This window comes from Eurosta solidaginis, chromosome 3 (assembly GCF_040869045.1).
Source record: "Eurosta solidaginis isolate ZX-2024a chromosome 3, ASM4086904v1, whole genome shotgun sequence".
Lineage (NCBI taxonomy): Eukaryota > Metazoa > Arthropoda > Insecta > Diptera > Tephritidae > Eurosta > Eurosta solidaginis.
In genome coordinates, this window is record NC_090321.1 from 155,282,507 (window position 1) to 155,303,399 (window position 20,893).

General features: G+C 42.8%; 1 protein-coding gene across 1 annotated transcript in view; it reads right to left on the reverse strand.

The window, feature by feature from the left end:
* Positions 1–14,983, reverse strand: part of LOC137244416 (protein transport protein Sec24C-like) — a 59,970-nt gene extending 44,987 nt beyond the window's left edge. Inside the window, exon 1 of the transcript XR_010950974.1 lies at positions 14,645–14,983. The gene's annotated coding sequence lies outside the window, so the exon portion shown is untranslated. The remainder of the gene's footprint in view (positions 1–14,644) is intronic.
* Between the last annotated feature and the right edge of the window lie 5,910 nt (positions 14,984–20,893).

The following is a 20,893-nucleotide window of genomic DNA, read 5'->3' on the forward strand; positions in this document are numbered from 1 at the left end:
GCCCATTTTCACAGGAAACAGTTATCGTCATAGAAGCTATGCCCTTACCAAATTGGTAAATTTTTGTTCGACTCACGGCATTAAAAGTATTCTAGACAAATTAAATGAAAAAGTGCGGGGCCACGCCCATTTTGAACATTTCTTTAATTTTTATATTTTGTTGCACCATATCATTACTGGAGGTAAATGCTGACTTAATTTACTTATATGCTGTAAAGATATTCAATTTTTGGTTAAAATTTGACTTAAATTTTTTGTTTTTTAAGTGGGCGTGTTCCTTATCCGATTTTACTAATTTTTATTTAGAACACATATAGTAACAGCGGTAACGTTTTTGCCAAATTTCATCATGATATCAACGACTGCCAAATTACGGCTTGCAAATCTTTTAAATAACCTTTTTTTAAGTGGGCGGTGCCACGCCCATTGTCCAAAATTTTACCTATTTTCTATTCTGCGTCATAAGGTAAACTCACCTACAAAGCTTCATTGCTTTATCCGTTTTTGGTAATGAATTATCGCACTTGTTAGGTTTTCGGAAGTTTTCTATATCGAAAAAGTGGACGTGGTTATGGTCCGATTTCGTTCATTTTATATAGCGATCTGAGATAAGTGCCCAGGAACTTACATACCAAATTCATTTCAAAATCATTCATTCAAAATCATTAAGATACCTCAAAATTTACTCAAGTTATCGTGTTTAGGGGCATACAGACGGACGGACGGATGGATATGGCTAAATGAATTTTTCGCCCAGATCATTTTGATATATAGGAGTCTGTAGTAAAGTTAAATATTTCAGGCAGTGAATAAAACCAAAACACGTTTAATGGTAGTACAAACCGGAAGAGAGAGTATAAAAATTTCATTTTATTTGACAGAATATATATGGTAGTATATATAGCAGAGTTGTATTTAATAGTATGAGGTATCGTTCTATTTTACACCTCAACACCTTTCCTTAAGGATACTTCATTTATTAAATAAACAGCCCTGCAAAAACGCTCCACGTCATTTGACTAGTAATTTGACCGCCATTGTGCGGTCACGCCCCTTATTAAATTTTGGTCACGTTTGTTCAGGCGTCGGTAACTTTTTTACATTTTTTTCCCATTTCATACCTATTTATGATTGTGCATTCCGCTCCCACTTATAGGATGTGAGCATAGCACTGCTCTGCTCACACACGTCACAATGCGCGTCAAAAGGCGGTCAAATTTTCGGTTTTTTCCTCTACATTTTCGAGTCATTTGACAATCAATTTTACTGCGGTTTTACCGTTTATATAACCGCCATATAACTTGAATTTTACCTGCCGATTTACTTTACCTGTAGCAGCCACGAGAATAAAATATGAACCAAAAAATTTAATTTTCAATATTTATTTTTAATTATAATAACCAAACATAACATATAATATAAACATTTATATAAAACATATCATTAGATTTAGTAAATTTTTGTCAAATAAAGAATATATGAGGCGCCTAGATGCAAAACCAGATATTTAAAAATTTTTAAATAATATTTAAATTGCGACAATATTGCATCGCCTAGCAACATTCTAAAAACCCATATTGAAAATTGATAACAATTTACAAAATTTCAGCTTTTCTAAGTTTTACATATCATGGATTCATCTGGTTTTGCATCTTGGAGCCTCATATATTCATGAAATTGCAACTTAAATTAATACATTTAATATAAAAAGGAAGTAAGTACTTTAATAATAACATAAAAATATATTAATTGCTTTGAGCTATATTGCTGCTGCAGCTAACTTTACATTTGGACAATTCAGAAGTGTGTTATATTCATGTATAATTTGAGTTGTTTACATGGTTTCGAATACAAAATTTGATTATTTGAATCAATTTAAGTCTACAACTTAAAGCTAAGTAGAAATTCAGATTAGATTTACTCTTGTTTTCAAATCAAGAATAATATTCAAAGGTGTCGTGGAATCGGATTGCTGTCGTAATTGAATTTGAAAGTAATAAAGTAAAATATGAATTAAAAAATGTAGGACTAGTAATTGAGTCAGACTTATTATTGTTCTAAATCTAATCATTCAAGCAATAATTCTGAAACCCTCGCAGGAGTATTGATTGGTTTCAAATCTAATTCCAACAGCAATCGTATCACGACATACCTTATTATATATGTACATGAAATTGTAACTTAAATTAATACAGTTGAAAAAAAGAAAAGTAAGAAACTTAATAATAAATAAACTCGCCTTATTGGTTTTTATTTTCCAATTGAAATCTTTTCCAAGCGAACAGAAAATAATTTTAAGCTTCAGAAAAAACTCCAATTATTTAAATAATTTACAACTTAAAGCTTAGTAGAAATTCAGATTAGGTTTACTCTTTTTTCAGATCAAGAATATTCAAAGGTGTCGTGGAATCCGATTGCTGTCGTAATTGATAACCTTAAAAATGTACGACTTGTAATTAAGTCAGACTTATTATTGTTCTAAAAATTATAATTCAAGCAATAACCCTTAGCAGGAGTATTGATTGGTTTCAAATCTAATTCCGACAGCAATTGTATCACATCCCTTATTAATTGGTTTTTGTTTTCCAAATGAAATCTTTTCCTGTGCAAGCACATCGCTAACCTGTGTTGGCAAAAGATATGATTATACTGTCTTCGATAGATAGTCGGACGAGCCGCTACTCGGCGAAGTAGAGATGACCGTTGTGTCGGTGGCAGCTGTTACAACAGCAGTTTCTAACTTTACACCATCCGTACAGTGTGATGAATGCTTCACTGCCTTTTCCAATTGCTTGGCGCCAGCAATTTTTGCTGTTTGTAAAGCTTTAGCTGTAATGCAAATATATAGATGGGTTAAAGTGGTTTTCGTATGTTATTCTACAACTCACCCTATACCATCATCACAGCCTCCTCATCGATTTTGAATATGTGTACTGTTTCAGTATTCAGACCCAGTTCGTTTGGTGCAATATTTTCGATTTGATGAATATGTATACTATCCGTTAGGCAGACAATTAGGTGCAATCGATTCATTCATATATTGTGGGTATTTGAGCCGTAGACGCAATGGCAGATATTTTGATTCTTTTTGAAGTGTAACATTTGTAAACAGTTGGGTTTCTCTGCTGTCACCATCACCACTAAAGAGCTATTGAAGAAGCGCTCGACCAAGATAATATGTGAGATTTACACGCATAGATTTCTTCCACCTTTTCACAGTTATTGATGGAGAAAATGCGAAAGCCATATTTACCATCCAATACCGAAATAGAACTGTAGAGGAAGAAACCTTTTATAAAATTTAATAAAATCAAAAAATGATAGTTGTGCTAAAATGGGGTAACGTATTGTATGCTAAAGTATAGCGAAGTCTCAGCGGCTTTGTCCTGGTGAAAATTGAGTTTGAATAGGTTTTATTCTTCATTCTTAGAAACATGTACGAAGGTACCTGGTAAGATATTAAAAATCCTCAACGCTTTTATTTGCTATAACTTAAAAAAACTCATATTCAAACTTCTGCTTAACTTCTACATATCAATAGCTACCTTTACCACCAGGAGTCACTATTACTTCTACGCCTATGCTATTGTTTCCTACATCGATGAGGTTTGTAATAAAATAAACAGCTACCTCCCCAATCTCTCCAGTTTTGTCGCCTCGCGAAACCTGATATTGTCACCAACCAAATCATCTGCAACCTTATTTAAAACATGACCGCGCCAAATGTCGACCATATGGCATTACCCTACCGACTGTCTTACACCCTAAAATTTTGGGTGTGACTTTCGATCAGGATCTACATCTTGGAGAGCATGCACTAGCAATTGTAACGAAAATCGTCGTTGGTGTGAGGGCTTAGCCGATCTCCATAGCGCCCGACTATGAGGAGGAGCTGTTTAGGACTGGCATCTACGCCGTTTCGCCTCATAGGAGGGCGGCGGGATGTCGGTGACCAAGAACTACCAACCCCCTAATCCAGGGTGTTATGCGGACCGTGCCTATTGGACGGTTTGTAGCCAGGGGATAAATTCGGCTGTATTCGAACGGAGCCTTCCCGATACCGGACCACCTCGGGAAGTATTGATGGCCTTACCACAGTAAGGGGCGCTGCTGTGGCTGACGGTTCTTTTCCCGTATATAATACTGGACCGCTGAGCCCGCCTTGTCGGGCTGGTGGTCGTACGACCAAGATGAACGACTCATTACCTAATTTTCATAAGGACGATGAAAAGAAGAGGACTGAGGCGCAAGCCAAGGACGACAAATACGCATTAAGCGATGCGTCGGACTCGGGGAGCGAGAGTAGTGCTGATTCAATGAACTCCGTGTTGGAGAAGCACACAAATGAAAAAGGAGTAGAAGAGTGGAGAAGGGTACGGAGCAAAGAGCACTCTCGAAGTACCGTGCAGTACTAAGAATTGTACAGCGCTTGGGAGCAGTGGTGGACCCAACAGAAGAGGTGATCGAGCGTTTGGCATGGGCTCATGAGGCGGTAGAAGTAGGTCGAAGGCATTTCAAAAGGTTTGCTGCGAGAAACCCTCGGTTCTGCAACCGGTATGAGGAGGAAGAAGCGTCGAATGGCAGAATGAAGAGGCAACGTTCGGCGGAAGGCGACAAGCCTGCTTTCAAGAAGCAGAAAGGGCCCGGTCCCAGAGCCGCGACGCAGGGCAGTCCCGTAGACAAGACAAGTAGGCCCAAAGCTGTAAGACAGATGGGCCCCAATAGCGAGGTAGCAAGTACCTCGAAGGCTGCGAGTCAGAGGGAAGTTCCAACTATGGAAATAAGAGATAAGCCAAAGGGAGATAACGCTAAGACTCCGACTTTCTCGGAGGTGCTAAAGGGAGCTAAGACTCCGTACTCCGACTCGTAGCAGTCCTTTCGAACAGATAACTAGTGAAAGGTGGAGATCTGTAGAAAAGGAGCTTATTAGCACAATGCTTAAGATGATGCGGAAATAACCAAGTAAGCTCCTTCCAACCTTTGATTCGGGGGATGGTATAATGGTATGAAGATGATAGCGTGCGACAACATCGCGAGCTTGCGGTGGCTGGAGGAAGTGGTTCCAAAAGGCAGGGCACGAACGCGCGTTTTGAGATGGTGGATAAAGCGCAAATCCCCAAGGTGCCAGAAGTTAAGGTATGGATACCATGCGTGATGAAGTCGGAGGATACACTGCGACTTTTGCAGAATCAGAATCCGAACATACCGACACAGGATTGGAAGGTACTTACTGTATATCGGCCTACGAAGGAAGGACAGTCATACATCTTCCAAATAAACAAGCAGGCGGAGGATATATTGTACGCAGCTTGGAAAAATGTCCTTAGGTACAGGCAAAATTTATATGCGACTCAGGAAAAGAAGTCGCGGGTATTAAAGTCCGAACACGCTGGACCTGGGCGAAGTCGAAAAGGACCTCAAAAGCCTAAGGGAAAAAAGACAGGTGGAGGTAGCCCACGTCACCCCGAATGTGTTAGAAGGGGACCAACAGCCAGATGGTGCTGTGAGTCGCACAGGGGAACACCCGGCACAACAGGTACAAGAGGCTGAAGGGGGCTTCGAACACTCTAAACCAAAAGGGCTAGGGGAGGACGACGACGTCACGATGAAGGTGCTGGAGGGGGACAAGCAGCCCATTGGTGCTGCGAGTCCTACAGATAAACCTCCAACACAGTAAAGTGGCGTCGAGCGAACTCCTCCTCCTAACGCGCTGATCCAGGAGCCGTGATTCCATCGGGAGGAAAGGTTTCTGGACTTAACGCGCGCGGATTTGGGGTTTACTATGCGCAAACGGAAGGACGGGTGCGAGCTGTAGTAATGGTAAGGAAACAGCTGCATTCATATATGCTGCCTAATTACACTACTGAGGACCTCGTAGTGGTGGTGAAATCGCCGGGCTCAGATGGTACATGTCCGGCCATGCTACAAGTTTCAAGTAGGGCGGTCGTGGGATAGCTTAAAATAATATTCGATGGGTGCATAAACTGAATCATGTACCGCACTCTTGGAGAACTGCTCGTGTAGCTTTCCTACCAAAGGCGAGGAAGATCGGTCACGTGTATCCCAAAGATTATAGACCCAATAGCTTAACATCATTTCTGCTCAAACATGTACATAAAGTCCAACGTGGATGAAAAGCTGCCCTCCACAACACAACAGGCGTACACCAAAGGTAAGTCAGTAGACACCGTATTGCATAGGGTGGTAATAAGCATAGAATAAAATAATTTAAAAAAAAATTTTAAGTTAAACGGTTTTATTGAAAACAATACTTACATGAAATAATAAAAATACGAAAAGCTAGAAAATAATTAGGTAGGTCCTAGGTACTAGTCATCACACTCCTTATCAATCTAGGGCGTTGATCAGACAATTAAATAAAAGCGTTGGGCGCGTGAAATTTCTAAAAATGTGAGGCGTAGCATAACCTGATTAAGGTTCAGTTGGTTTTACTTATGACTATCAATAGAAATATGACGCGTCCAACGCTTTTATTTAATTGTCTGATCAATGCCCTAGATTGATAAGGAGTGTGATGACTAGTACCTAGGACCTACCTAATTATTTTCTAGCTTTTCGTATTTTTATTATTTCATGTAAGTATTGTTTTCAATAAAACCGTTTAACTTAAAAAAATTTTTTTAATTATTTTATTTTCAAGTTTTTAGTCTTTATTTAATTGCCTATTATTTCTCATTCTATTTAGTTCATTTAGTGACTCATTATTACAAGGACTCTTTCCAGACAATTTGTAACAACCTAAGTCCTCAATACATAATCCTTCCAAAGACTTTACTCGACTCTGCGCCACGTATGCTTGTCCCTCCTCGAACTCCAAAATATTTTGATGTCATTTCTACCGGAATGTATGTAATATTTGTTCCAAATATGAGCCAAATCGGGCATCATAGGTCGCTTTCTATTCATGTATGTATTATGTGTTCCAAATATGGACCAAATCAAATCGGACCACAAATACGATTTTTGTGAATATCTCGATGCTTGCGCCACCTAGCGGCAATTTTTTTGATAGGTCGTTTTCTATTCTTGTATGTATTATATGTTCCAAATATGAGCCAAATCGGACAACAAATACGATTTTTGTGAATATCTCGATCCATGTGCTACCTAGCGGCGATTTTTTTTCACAGGTCAATTTCTATTCTTGCATGTATTATGTATTCCAAATATGAGCCAAATCGGACTACAAATGCGAATTTTGCGAATATATCGATCCATGCGCCACCTAGGGGCGATTTTTTCACAGGTCGATTTCTATTCTTGCATGTATTATGTGTTCCAAATATGAGCCAAATCGGACCACAAATGCGAATTTTGCGAATATCTCGATCCTTGCGCCACCTAGCGGCGATTTTTTTCTTATTATTGCATTGTCATCGGGTTCTGAACTATATTCTAAGTTTCAAGCTTGTAGCTTATCGGGAAGTTACTTAAATTTCAATTACAAGATTCGTTCACAACGGCCGTGCATGCGGCCGTGCAGCCTGTCAACTCAAGCTAAATAAAACCGTTTAAAAAGCCCTGGAATATAAGGAATATGCTCTAGAAATCTTCTTAAGCATTGCCGGGGCTTTCTAAATGGGCGATTATTGATGGTCTTAATTACGTTAAAGTACATCCAGCCTTACCCAGATGGATCGACTGCATGTTAAACTGCAGTAAGATTACTTCGCAATGGGGATTGTACGCGGCCACGAAATTAGTGGACAGGGGCACTCCGCAGGGAGGGGTGCTATCACCTCTGCTGTGGACGCTGGTCATTAACCAACTGCTTAGGGGATTCTACGAGAGACCAGAAAAACTTACGGTTTACGCAGATGGTCTTGTTTACAAAGACGTACAAGGTCCCTAATTGGACCAGGCCTAAGTTAGGAGGGGCGACCCTACGGGAGAAACCTTGCACAAAATATCTAGGAATGATCCTAGACAGTAAGCTGTCATGGAAGCTCAACGTGGAGGAGAGGGTGAGGAAGGCTTCAACGGCACTTTATGCATGTAAAAGAATGCAAAAGAACCGGCATATACGATCAGAAGGAACTCGATGACGATGCCTCAAAACTAACAACCAAGAGCAATAATTATCATTTCACTGACACAAATTTTATAGTTTTTTTTCGGGATTTGGACACAATGTTGTTGTTGTTTTTGTAGCGATAAGGTTGCTCCCCGAAGGCTTTGGGGAGTGTTATCGATGTGATGGTCCTTTAGCCGGATACAGATCCGGTAAGCTCCGGTAACACAGAACCATTAAAAAGGTAGCCCGACCATCTCGGGAACAATTTATGTGGCCACATTAAACCTTCAGGCCATCGCCTCCAAACGATTTCGTTTAGCAATGGTATTCTCTATCATTTTCGATCGGTCTTTACCTTTCTAACTAACAGGAAGGCAAAAGTAATTGTCAAGTGATAAGTTGCCATTGTTTAACATAGTGCAAATACACTAGCGATTCGTCTCTCATCCGCATCGAAAGTTCGTTTCGTAATAGAGAATGAGGCCTACGATTAGACATTTTTTCAATTTGTATTTTGACTTACCAGCAACAACAGAATGTTGTTGTTGTTGTTGTAGTGATTAGGTTACTCCCCGAAGGCTTTGGGGAGTGTTATCGATGTGATGGTCCTTTGTCGGATACAGATCCGATACGCTCCGGTAACAGCACCATTAAGGTGCTGGGCCGACCATCTCGGGAACGATTTATATGGCCACATTAAACCATCAGGCCATCCCTCCCTCCCCACCCCCAAGTTCTATGAGGAGCTTGGGGTCGCCAGAGCCCCGTCTGTTAGTGAAACGGGATTCGCCGCTCGAAGGTGAGGTTGACAATTGGGTTGGAGAAGCTATATATTGCGCTACACAACCCCTTGAATCCCGCAACAACAGAATCATGTTTAATTGTACGCCGCACAAGCATTATAGCATCATGTAACGAAGCTCAGTTTCTTCCAAAAATTGTTCAACACTGCCACGTTAAATCAATGTACTTGTTCTAGCATTAACGCAACCTTTAAACAATTATAAACTATAAAAATTAAATTAATGTCATACCTTGGAAAATGTTGAAACGTTCACCACCAACCTGACGTTCTTCAAAGTAATCACATTGACCCAAAACACTTGAATTAATATCATTAGCTGTAGTCATAACAGCACCACCACAAGCTTTCATTCTACGTATCCAATCTTCTTCTGGTACATGAACAGCACAGAACATATCACGATCTGAAAAATACTGTGTAGCAACATCACCAATTGGTAATTTAGAAAACACAACATTGGCGCCTTACTTAGCTAGTTTATTCTACAGAATACGCCATTCAGCATCAACAATTTTCTGATACTCTTGGGCATTGGAGGACCTTGCTGTGGCAGATCATTTTTCCAATAAAGCACTATGTTGCTCCTTTGATTGGCGCTTCGAAATGTACAACCATGTCATATTTTAGCATGCATAATTGTAATGCTTTACGTATAGCTTTAATGATGATACGTGCATGCACGCCTTCCTCAACATCTGGCTTAACTTGTTTTAAGATTTCACATGCTTAAAATACTACTGAAGTTGTGCCATCGCCGACCTGATAAGATAAACATTTTTATTCTACACATTCTAATATAACAAAAAAACTTACCTCAGCATTTTGAAATTTGGCGATGTCTACTAGAGTTTTACGGCTAAATTCACAATATCCAATAGTTTCATAATGGTTGCCCCATCATTTGAAATTGTGGCCTTACCACTGGAATCAACAATATGCTTGTCCATACAACGTGAACCCAATGTAGTGCGTACAGTGCCACAATTGAATGCGAGGCATTGATGTTGGATATGAGTTGAGGTTTGCCATGAGAGCTATCGGTACCCAACCCTTTTTTACACAAATACTCATGTACCCAATACAAGTTCAGGATGTTCATATTTATCGACACGCTGTCCGGTATGGCCCAAATGTTGGAAATATGCAGTTGGCACTGTTGAGAAAAAATATGGATCAATGAACACAAGTAAAAGTGAAAGATTTTTTTTACCATCTCTTGTTACTTTACACATTAGACATTGGAAACGACGACCAGCATCTACCCGCTTCCCAAGGCAGTCGGTTCTATGTACCGGAGCGACTCGGGATTATTCCCGACCAAGGACTGTCATTTCAGTGTGACCCCATCTAATTTGTTTCGTCCCTCCCACAAATTGTCATCCTCCCAGCAGCTCCTTGCAGCAGGACTGCTCCATATTCTATTACTCCGGGAAGGCATCGAATCCAATCCGGGTCCGTCTCCTGACCCCGGTCCTGAGAAATGGTTTTGCTGCATCTGCCGGAAAAGAATATTTTTAGGACGGTCATACTCTGTTCAGTGTGTCTCGTGCAAAGGATGGTTGCATCGGGCAGGTTGTTCTGGGCTTGATCCCAAAACCCGACGTCCACGTAACTTTTATAAATCTTTTGTGGCTCTTTGCTGTTCACGCCCAAGGGCATCCCGTAGTCTACGCCTAAGCGCCCCCACTACCTTCCAGCAGCCCCGCTGCTCAGCAAGCCACAACAAGTACCCGCTGATGCTCGCGCCCCACGGCGCCAACAACTCAAACAGCTGATACCACTCATAACTACTACCTTCATAGTAGAGTTGGTAGCAATGCTGAGCATCAGCCCCTGCCCCCGTCTTCTCACCCCTTTTTTCCGGCAGCAATCGTGCAGGTCAGGGAAACAGACTCTTAGTCCCTACCTCCGTTTGCACCGTCTGCCAGCACAGAATATATAGGTTTGCGACATCCGCGCAATGCAGCTCCTGCCTTTGGTGGTGCCACTTTCCTAGATGTTCTGGTCTCCGCGACGGCAACCCCCGACGGGTTTCATCGCGCCATGTTGTCAGGTCGCAAACCCAAATCATCCGGGTACCCCAATGCTTGCCCAAGGACGCCCAGTCCCAGGGCCACAACAGCAATTGCGTCCTGGCCTTCCACAACCCAGGCGTAGTCACCCGTCACTTACCCCCAGAGTGGCGACGTCTCCCCTTATGCACTTCAGAATTCTGCAGTTAAACTCTAATGGACTAACTGCGAAGATTACGGAGATAGTCGATTTCATGAAGCGGCACAACATCCGCATTTCTGCGATTCAAGAGACTAAACTCACAGCAAGATCTGCATTGCAGACCTGCTCTGGGTATAACGTCCACATGAAAGCCCGCGAGAGCGGAAATGGAGGCGGTCTCGCGTTTATCATACACCACTCTGTGCAATATTATATATTTGATCCTGACATCGACCGCAGGGACAGTGTCTTAGAACGTCAAGGCCTATCTGTCCGGTCAGGCGATGCAAACCTAGAAATCATCAACATCTACATCCCTCCTGCCACCTGTTGCCCCAGTGGATACCGCTTCAATATCAGGGCCTTACTCACTGGCAACAATCGCATTATCTTAGGCGATTTCAATACCCATCATGATCTATGGCATTCAAACTTGCGGGCGGACAGTAGGGGTGAGATGTTGGCGGATCAAATAGAAGAAACGACGTTCTGCACAATAAACGGAGACGCCCCCACACGTATGGTAGGAAGCTGTCACAGCTCGCCAGATATATCAATCGTGAGCGCAGAACTCGAAAACTGCATCAACTAGCAGCCGACGGTAACTTTGGCATCCGACCACCTGCCCATACTTATTTCGCTTGAGCGTACCGCCGACTTCATCGTCACTGAAAAACGCACTTTCATAAACTTCAAAAAAGGAAAGTGGGAAGAATATAAATCCTTTACAGACAGCCGCCTAGCTTCCCTCCCTATCCCGACTGATTCCCGCCAAGGGGAGCGTGCCTTCCGTAAGGTCATTAAATCCGCCTCGGCACATTTCATTCCCGCCGGGAGAATTCCCGAAATCCGGCCCCACTTCTCGGCGGAGGCCGCAAACTTAGCGAGAGAACGTGACCTTATAAGACAGCTTGATCCAGGCGACCCCCAAATAAGGGATATAAACCAACGCATCAGATTGCTTGTGGATGAACCCAAGCGGGCGAAATGGGAGGAGCACCTAAGAGGTTGTAACCTCTCTACCGGTGTGGGTAAACTTTGGTCCACCGTAAAGTCCCTATCGAATCCGACTCAGCACAAAGACAAAGTTTCCATCGCCTTTGGCGACAAAGTGCTGTCGGACGCGAAAAAATGCCCGAGCGCTTTCTGCCGACAATATATAATGCATCCTACGGTCGACAGAGATAGACGGAGAGCCAATAGACACGCACATAAACACAAATTCAGCGCGTCACCAATCACCATCACCGCTAAAGAGGTTGAGGACGCCATTGGTCGTGCTAAACCATCCAAAGCCGTGGGCCCAGACGGCATAGCCATGCCGATGCTTAAAAGCCTAGGGAAAGAGGGTTTCAAATATTTAGCGCATGTCTTCAATCTGTTTCTTTCCACCTTTGTCATACCTGAGAAATGAAAAATGGCCAAGGTGGTCCCGCTACTAAAGCCTGGGAAACCAGCTAACATAGGTGAGTCGTATCATCCGATATCTCTCCTATCGCCAGTGGCAAAGACGCTTGAAGCCATTTTGCTCCCTTATTTCCAAGCAAATTTGCAGCTAGCCCCTCATCAGTATGGCTTCAGAACTCTCCATAGCACTACCACCGCGCTAAATGCCATTAGCACCCAGATAAATTGCGGTTTAAATCAATACCCCCACCATAGAACAGTACTCGTAGCGCTAGACCTATCAAAAGCTTTTGATACGGTCAACCATGGCTCGTTACTGCAGGACCTGGAAGGGTCTACCCTTCCCCCATGTCTTAAAAGGTGGACCGCGTCACCCATATGGTCGCCAAGCCTAAAAATCACCCACTGGAAGAAACTACAGGCCTGCCAAAAGACTGCTCTCAGAATCGCCACGGGCTGTCTTCTTATGTCCCCAGAACACCATCTGCATAATGAGGCGAGAATACTCCCCATCAGGGAGAGAAATGAGATGCTGACCAAACAGTTCCTGTTGAATACCCAGAAACCTGGGCATCCCAACAGACATCTGATTGATGAACCAGCACCGCTAAGGGGCTTAAGGAATCATCTCCGTAAGCATTTTGAGGAAATACGGCACCTGAGAACCCAGCCGTATGAAGTGAAAAAACACAAGCAGGTCCTTGGTGAACTCCATAAATAGGCGTCGGACCTTTATGCCGGGAATTGCCCGGTGAATCCAGTACTTAACGAAAATTATCCAAAACTTGGGAAGAGGAACGCATACTCCCCAGGGAAACGCGTGTCACTCTTGCTCAACTTCGTTCAGGATACTGTAACAGGTTAAACTCTTACCTATCCAGAATCAACCCCGACATACAAAATGTATGCCCCGCTTGCAATGTGTCCCCACATGACACCAACCATCTCTTCAATTGTAATGTGGAACCAACGCCTCTAACACCCCTTTCCTTATGGTCCACCCCTGTTGAAACGGCAAGTTTCCTTGGACTCCCGTTAGAGGAAATTGATGACAATTTGTGATCGGTCGCGGCTATTAGGTGGGGCGAGCATTGCTACAACAACAACAACAACCAGCATCTACAAGTTGCTATTGAGCCTTGCAACGATTACATCTAATTGCACCCAATTTACCAAAATTTACAATGGGTGGCTCATATAACCATGCGTGCCACTGATGAGATGGTAAGTGTAATGGACAAAGCTGTTGTTTTTAATAAATCAGCTGTTGCAGGTATGCAATACAAAGACGACCTGCAAAGAAGAAAGATCAATGTAAATGCCAAACAAAACATCAATTTCTATTATCTATACCTAACGTAACGTGGCGAGGAGTTACCCTGATCTTCTACCACATATTTTGTGGTCACCAATGGTGTTACTAAACCCTGTTCATTAGTAATAAAAGCACCACCAGCGCTATTTTAATTTTCAATGATAACGCTTATCGGATTTGGCATCTGATCGGGATCTAAACGGCGTTCGGCTTGATCATACTGTTGCGGCTGTTGATATTTACCAGTAACAGGTGCAGGTGGTTGCTAAAGAAAATAACACAAAAATAATCATCAGCAAATTTGTAAATTATTAGTTGTATTAGCGTACATTATAACCAGGACGTTCGGACGTGTCCGGGTATTGGGGGTTGACCCGGCTTGGGTGGTTGACTGAGCATTGGCGTCTGTCCAGGTTGTGTTGGTGGCATCATAAAAGCCATCAATAACAAGTGCCAAGAATATATCCGCGGCATACCTGCCGACCAAAATGATTCAAGGGGTTGTGATTGCCAACCTCACCTACCTGTGGCGAATCCTGTACCTAACAATTTGGTGTAAACAATTGGTGCCAGTTAACCCTCTGAAATAATCGGCGCAATTGTACGCCATTGTATTGGCATTAATTTGGCAAAATGCAAAAACTTTTCATCCTCCTCCCGTGACCATTCTGTATTCTATATGCTAGGATCAAGCCATTCGTACCAGCGTGCCTTACATTGCTTGGCAGATTTGCGGTGCAGCAGTGATGCAATACGTGGCCACTGGTTTTTGCCATATTTTATTACAGCTGCTTTGAGGATTTCATCCTGAAAGTTATCAATTTAGTTAATAAACGGCCAAGAGTAACCAGTCGCGTCAAATGCTTACCTCAGTGTTTCTCCACACACCACCTTTTATCATAATTCGCGGCATGGTGCTATATAATTGTGAATTATTTCGATGAGCACAAAAATCAAATCAAAAATTTGTGTCGAAATAAACAGCAAAAATCATTGTATATTAAAGACTTTGGGAAAATTTTAGAATAGCACCCCCCGAGTTCGGGGTAAAACTTGGTATCAAATGAAAGAGGGAGTTCTCCCGATCACAAATATATACATTTTAAAGTGCGCAAACTTATAATTTAAAAGTTATTTGTTGTTAAAGTTTGCAAATTTAGCAAATTTCTATAGCACTTTAAATTACAATTTACACATATTTCAAAACCTTAATCCACATACATATCTATATAAATTGGCAACGATAAACTTAGATTGCATTTTTGTATATTTCACATTTCATTTCTGCATTGTTTTTACTTATTATAAATTTTTTTATTAAATCAATCGCGCTTTTGTAGCAATATGCAGATATATATATATATATACATATTTTATTGACGACATTACAAAGCTGTGCTGCCACATATATATACGTAATGTTAATGCTTTCCAGTGCCTCGGAAAGCTCATTAAGGAGATGAAGGAGTTTGTAGGAAGTGGAAAACGCACCATTAACCAAAACCTTCGGGATTTGGTAAAGGCTATTGCAATCTCCTACGAGCAAGCCACGTATGCGCTCAAGAAGACGAGTAATTCTTGCTGGGAAGTGAAGCAGTCACAGACTACCCCATCTCTGGCACAAAGCGTGAAACAGAAGTCTATAAAACGTGGCCGTGAGTGCGCATCCGGGGGTACACCATCGCCGCAGGTGCGACCAAAGAAGAAGAAGAACGCGCAAAAGACCTCAGAAGTCGTGAACGCACCAACGAAGGAAGTAACAGAGTTAGTGAAAGAAGCAGAAAAGGGAGGAGCGTGGGCGACGGTTAAAAAGCAAAAGCGCCCGAAGCAGAGACCAGCCCGCCCCGACGCAATCCTGATCAAAAGCTCAGGTGATTGCTCATACGCGGATATCCTTAAAGCGGTTAAAAATGAAGAGTCACTGAGAGAAATGAACACAATGGTTCGTAAGATCCGCAAGACTGCTAAAGGAGAACTCCTCTTCTAACTCAGTAGCCAGTCGGACAATGACACTGCAAAACTTGAAGCAGCTGTAGGACAAGCTCTCTCAGGGAAAGCCGATGTCAAGTCCCTCAAGGAGGAGTCTCTGTGCGAAATACGCGATATAGACGAAGTAACGACGGTTGAAGAGGTCTGCCAGGCGCTGAACACACAGCTTGCAGGTTTCAATGCTAAGCCGTCTTGTGTGCGATCCTTGCGCAAAGCGTACGGCGGTACGCAGACTGCGACTATGTCTTTACCCACCGAGTTAGTTCGGGAACTTACGAGAAGTGGTAAAGTCCGAATCGGATGGGTCATATGCCGAGTCCGAGCAAAAGTTCAGCCGAAACGATGCTTTAACTGTCTCGAGTTCGGACACATAGGAAAAAACTGCGGCACCGAATCCAATCTCAAAGGCGTTTGCTTTAAGTGCGGGGGCCAGGGGCACGCGGCGAAATCATGCACTAACGCGCTTAAGTGCTTATTGTGCGCTAGAAGAGGGCTCAGCTGCACAGACCATCACACTGGTGGCTATAAGTGCCCAGTATATAAAGAAGCGGTCCAGAAACAAAGACCTTTATGAGATTATTGCAACTTAATCTTAACCATTGTGAAGCAGCCCAGGACCTTCTGGCACAAACAGTTTTGGAGTTGAAGATTGACTTAGCACTTCTTAGTGAGCCCTACAGAGCGAAGACTGCGAATTGGATACAAGACGAATTGAGCAAGACTGCTATTTGGTCCTGCAGACATAATCCCTTATATGCGGAATTAATACTTAAGGAACGAGGATTCGTATGCGGTAAGATTGATGGCATTTACGTTTACAGTTGCTATATACCACCTAGTACGCCGCTGGACGCGTTCGAAGAAATCGTCGGGAAAATAGCTATGGATGCGACGTTGCGGGAGCGTTTCGTCATCGCGGGAGACTTTAATGCATGGGCTATATAGTGGGGCTCACAGAAAACATCTCCCAAAGGGAGGGCTCTGCTCGAAGCATTTGCATGCCTTGATGTAGCGCTCCTTAACGTGGGTGGGCAAAACACCTTCTTAAGAAATGGGTTCGGCTCCGTAATCGACATAACGTTTGTCAGCGCCAATCTCTACAGGTTGGCTGAGTGGAAAATCAGTGATTGCTATACCCAAAGCGACCACTCAGCGATTGTGGTGGACATCAACCTCGAGGGGGAGGGCCCACTATACAGCCACCCCTAAAAAACAGAGGTTGGAATATCAATACTTTCGACCCCGACATATTCAAGCTAATGTTGACAACAGTCGAACATAGAGGAAGTGCTAACGACATGGCGAATAAATTAATGGCGGATATTAGAGCAGCACGCGATGCGTCAATGGCTAGAAAGACCAAGCGCAAACAACATTGTTCCACATTTTGGTGGAACGAGCGCATACACTCCCTAAGGAGAGAGTGTATTCAGGCTAGGAGGCGCTATCAACGAGCCAGAGGGAGACCGGAATTTCTAGAGTGCAGAGCTACCTACAAAAGAGCGCGACTCGCACTTAAGAGAGCAATAAAAGATAGTAAGCGCGAATGCTTTCTCAAGCTTTGCGATGACGTCGAGAATGGCCCTTGGGGCACAGCTTATAAATTGGTTTTTAAGGAATTGAAACACAAAGGAGAGGCGATGCCAACATGCCCCTCTTTTCTCAGAAACGTGGTAGATACTTTATTTCCCACGCAAAGGGAGCTAGTGTCTCCCACATCAGGCGCCGTACTATACTCATTTGACGAGGTTACCGTCGTCGAGGTCCTTCAAGCGGTGAATAGACTGCAAGACCGCAAGTCTCCTGGCCCAGACGGGGTACCAAACAGAGCACTCAAACTAGCTCTCACTTATAACACGCCAACATTTGCGGAACTATTTAATGCATGCTTGGCTGAGGGGACATTTCCTACAATATGGAAACGACAAAAGCTGGTCCTGCTGCCAAAGTTTGGTAAAAATACGGCGGAACCATCTAGCTACAGGCCCATTTGCCTGCTCGACTCCGCCGGTAAGGTTCTTGAGCGAGTCCTCTATAATCGACTCGAAAAAGAAATTGAAGATGTGGGTGGTATTTCCGATAACCAGTTTGGGTTTAGGAAAGGAAGATCCACCATCCAAGCTGTGAACATGGCGAAGGAAGTGGCCCAAGAAGCCATAAGTGGCACCCGATGGCTCGAAGGCTCTAAGGAATATTGCCTCATCGTTACTTTAGATGTAAAAAATGCCTTCAACACTGCCAATTGGGCAAAAATTCTAGACACGCTGGAGCAGATAGGCATATCCCTTTACCTGCGTAGGATCATACGCAGCTACTTTGAAGGTAGAGTGCTGGAATATGAAACGGCTGCTGGAGTAGAAAAGCTTCACGTCACAGGCGGTGTTCCTCAAGGATCCGTGCTCGGTCCACTGCTTTGGAATATTATGTACGACGGAGTATTTCGACTCAAGGTACCCAATGGGGTGAAAATTATCGGCTTCGCGGACGATATCGCATTGGTAATCACCGCCAAGCACCTAGGCGAAATATGCGCCAAATCTAATACAAGCATAGCGATGGTTCAATCGTGGCTTACGAAAAATGGACTGCAGCTGGCGGAACAAAAAACAGAGGCTGTACTCATATCAAGTAGGAAAAGGGTGGAGCAGGTCACTGTAAGAATCGGCCGCCATGACATCGACACGCTGCCTGCAATAAAATACTTGGGGGTTGTGATAGACAGGAGGTTGTCATTCAAATCCCACTTAGAGTATGCCAATGGAAAGGTAGCAAAAACCGTAGCAGCATTATCTAGGAATATGATAAATGCAAGAGGACCAAAGCAACGACGGCGTCAACTTCTGGCTGGCGTTGTAAAAAGCCAAATACTTTACGGGGCTCCTGTTTGGCATCAGGCCACGGAGTATAAATCATACTTCCGCGGGGTAAAGTCGACTTACCGCCTGTGTGCACTACGCGTCTGTAGCGCCTTTAAAACTGTCTCTGACGACGCAGCACTAATCATCGCAGGAATGTGTCCTATAGACTTATTAGCAAAAGAAGCAGCGACGATTTATCGGGATCAAAGCTCAAGTAACGGAGCACGAGAGCGAAGCGTGCAGAACTGGCAGCTCAGGTGGAATGCCTCAACAAATGGTCGTTGGACACACCGATGTATCCCAGATATTAATACATGGATATCTAGAAAGCACGGCGAGGTGGATTTCTACCTCACACAGTTTCTGAGTGGTCACGGATGCTTTAAGGAATATTTGCACCGATTCAATCACGAGCCTAACAACATATGCGATCACTGCGGCGGCGATACAGTAGAAGATGTTTACCATGTATTTTTCGAGTGTCCTAGGTTCTATAGCTCGAGATGCAAACTGTGCAGAATATTTGGAGAGGATTACACTCCTGAAACAATTGTTGGATGCAGGCTACAAAGCAAGGTAAAATGGTCAGCGGCGTGCGATGTAATAGCGGAAATAATGAAGAGTCTACGAAGTCTTGAAAGGCTACGGCGCAGCAGCGAACATTGAACAGGCGAGTTGTGTGGGTGGATAACAAATTTCTAAGGTGGAGGGGATCGAGCTGAGCACGTATTGAATGCAAGGCCTCCGTACAATTAGCGGCGTGAGAATGATAACATAAAAAAATACCGTAATATATGTAGGTAAATGTAATAGCAAACCAGGCTACGGATTGGAGACAAGGCCTCTTCAACCGTTCGAATACTGCCCCAGGTGAAGGAATAAAGCACGGATTGGAGACACGGCCTCTTCAACCGTGCGACCAAAGCAGTCAACATACACGCAACAACAAACCTACGGATTGGAGACAAGGCCTCTCCAACGGTAGAAACAACGAGTATGAGGGTAAACGTCTCACATGCAATCAGAGTTTATACTCGGATTGGAGAGAAGACCTCTCCAACCGGTGGAAGTACGAGGAAAGCCCCGTTACGTATTGTGGAAAAAAAACAAAAAAAAAAAAAAATTCCTATTTATACATATATAATTTATTTACACATATATACATATGTAAAAAACAAAACCCTACAATACAAGTAGTCGAACGCACAAGCATGCCACAAGCACTATATGCACAGTGTTTAAGGTAGGCTTGCAAATATTCGTAGAAGTGGTATGCGTCAAGCACATTCAGGTAGTAAGCAGGGCGTGTCAGTCCCAGCGTTAACCATACCGCGGCACTATCTAAGTACAGCAACGTGACCCCGACAGACGTAGAGCTTAGTGCTCAACCTACCTCCCGACAGAATACTTGACGGTAGTACCGGGGGGTAAATGGTACTCAGACGGTAAGAGGTTTAGTGCGGTTAAAGTCCCACACTGACTATGAGGCTTTCGACGCTTCCTCCTCGTAAAACAAAAAAAAAAAAACATATATATACGTATACACATATAAAATTTGTATAGAAATTTGCAAACTTTAACACCAAATAACTTTTAAATTATAAGTTTGCGCACTTTAAAATATATATATTTGCGATCTGGAGAACTCCCTCTTAATTTTAAATCCTTCCGGAGATATTCCACTTAAAACTCTCAAAATTGAAAACATTTTTCACCACCAAATGTTTTGCTGTCTCTGCTGAATTAGAAATGGCGGATTTTTTTGCACGCAAAAATGACGTATTTTGCTATCCCTATAAAAATAATAGGTGCGAGAGAGCACGATACATTTTGGGAAAGCTAAATTTGTCAACATGCTATTTCATTTGGAGAATTTTTCATTCCAAATCGTCACCCCTGTCAAAAATTCGTGTGGCTGTGTGCGTTTTTGGTCACACGATTTTTGCAGGGAGAGAAAGGAAAACTTCATTTAATTATTTTAAATAGTTATTTGCAAATCAAACTATGATAGAATTAACAATATAAATTTAGTTTCAATTAAGACCAAGCGACTTACAAAGATTAGTATAAATAACTAGAGATACACCTTTTGTCAGGATATCAGCCAACGTCTCCTCGGTTGGTATGTAGACCAGCTTGATCTTACCATTTTCCAAATGTTGACGGATAAATTTGCCTATTATATCAACATGCTTTGTGCGAGGTGAATAAGAATTATTCATAGCCACTTGTATAGCACTTTTGTTGTCGCAATGGAGTAATATAGTTTC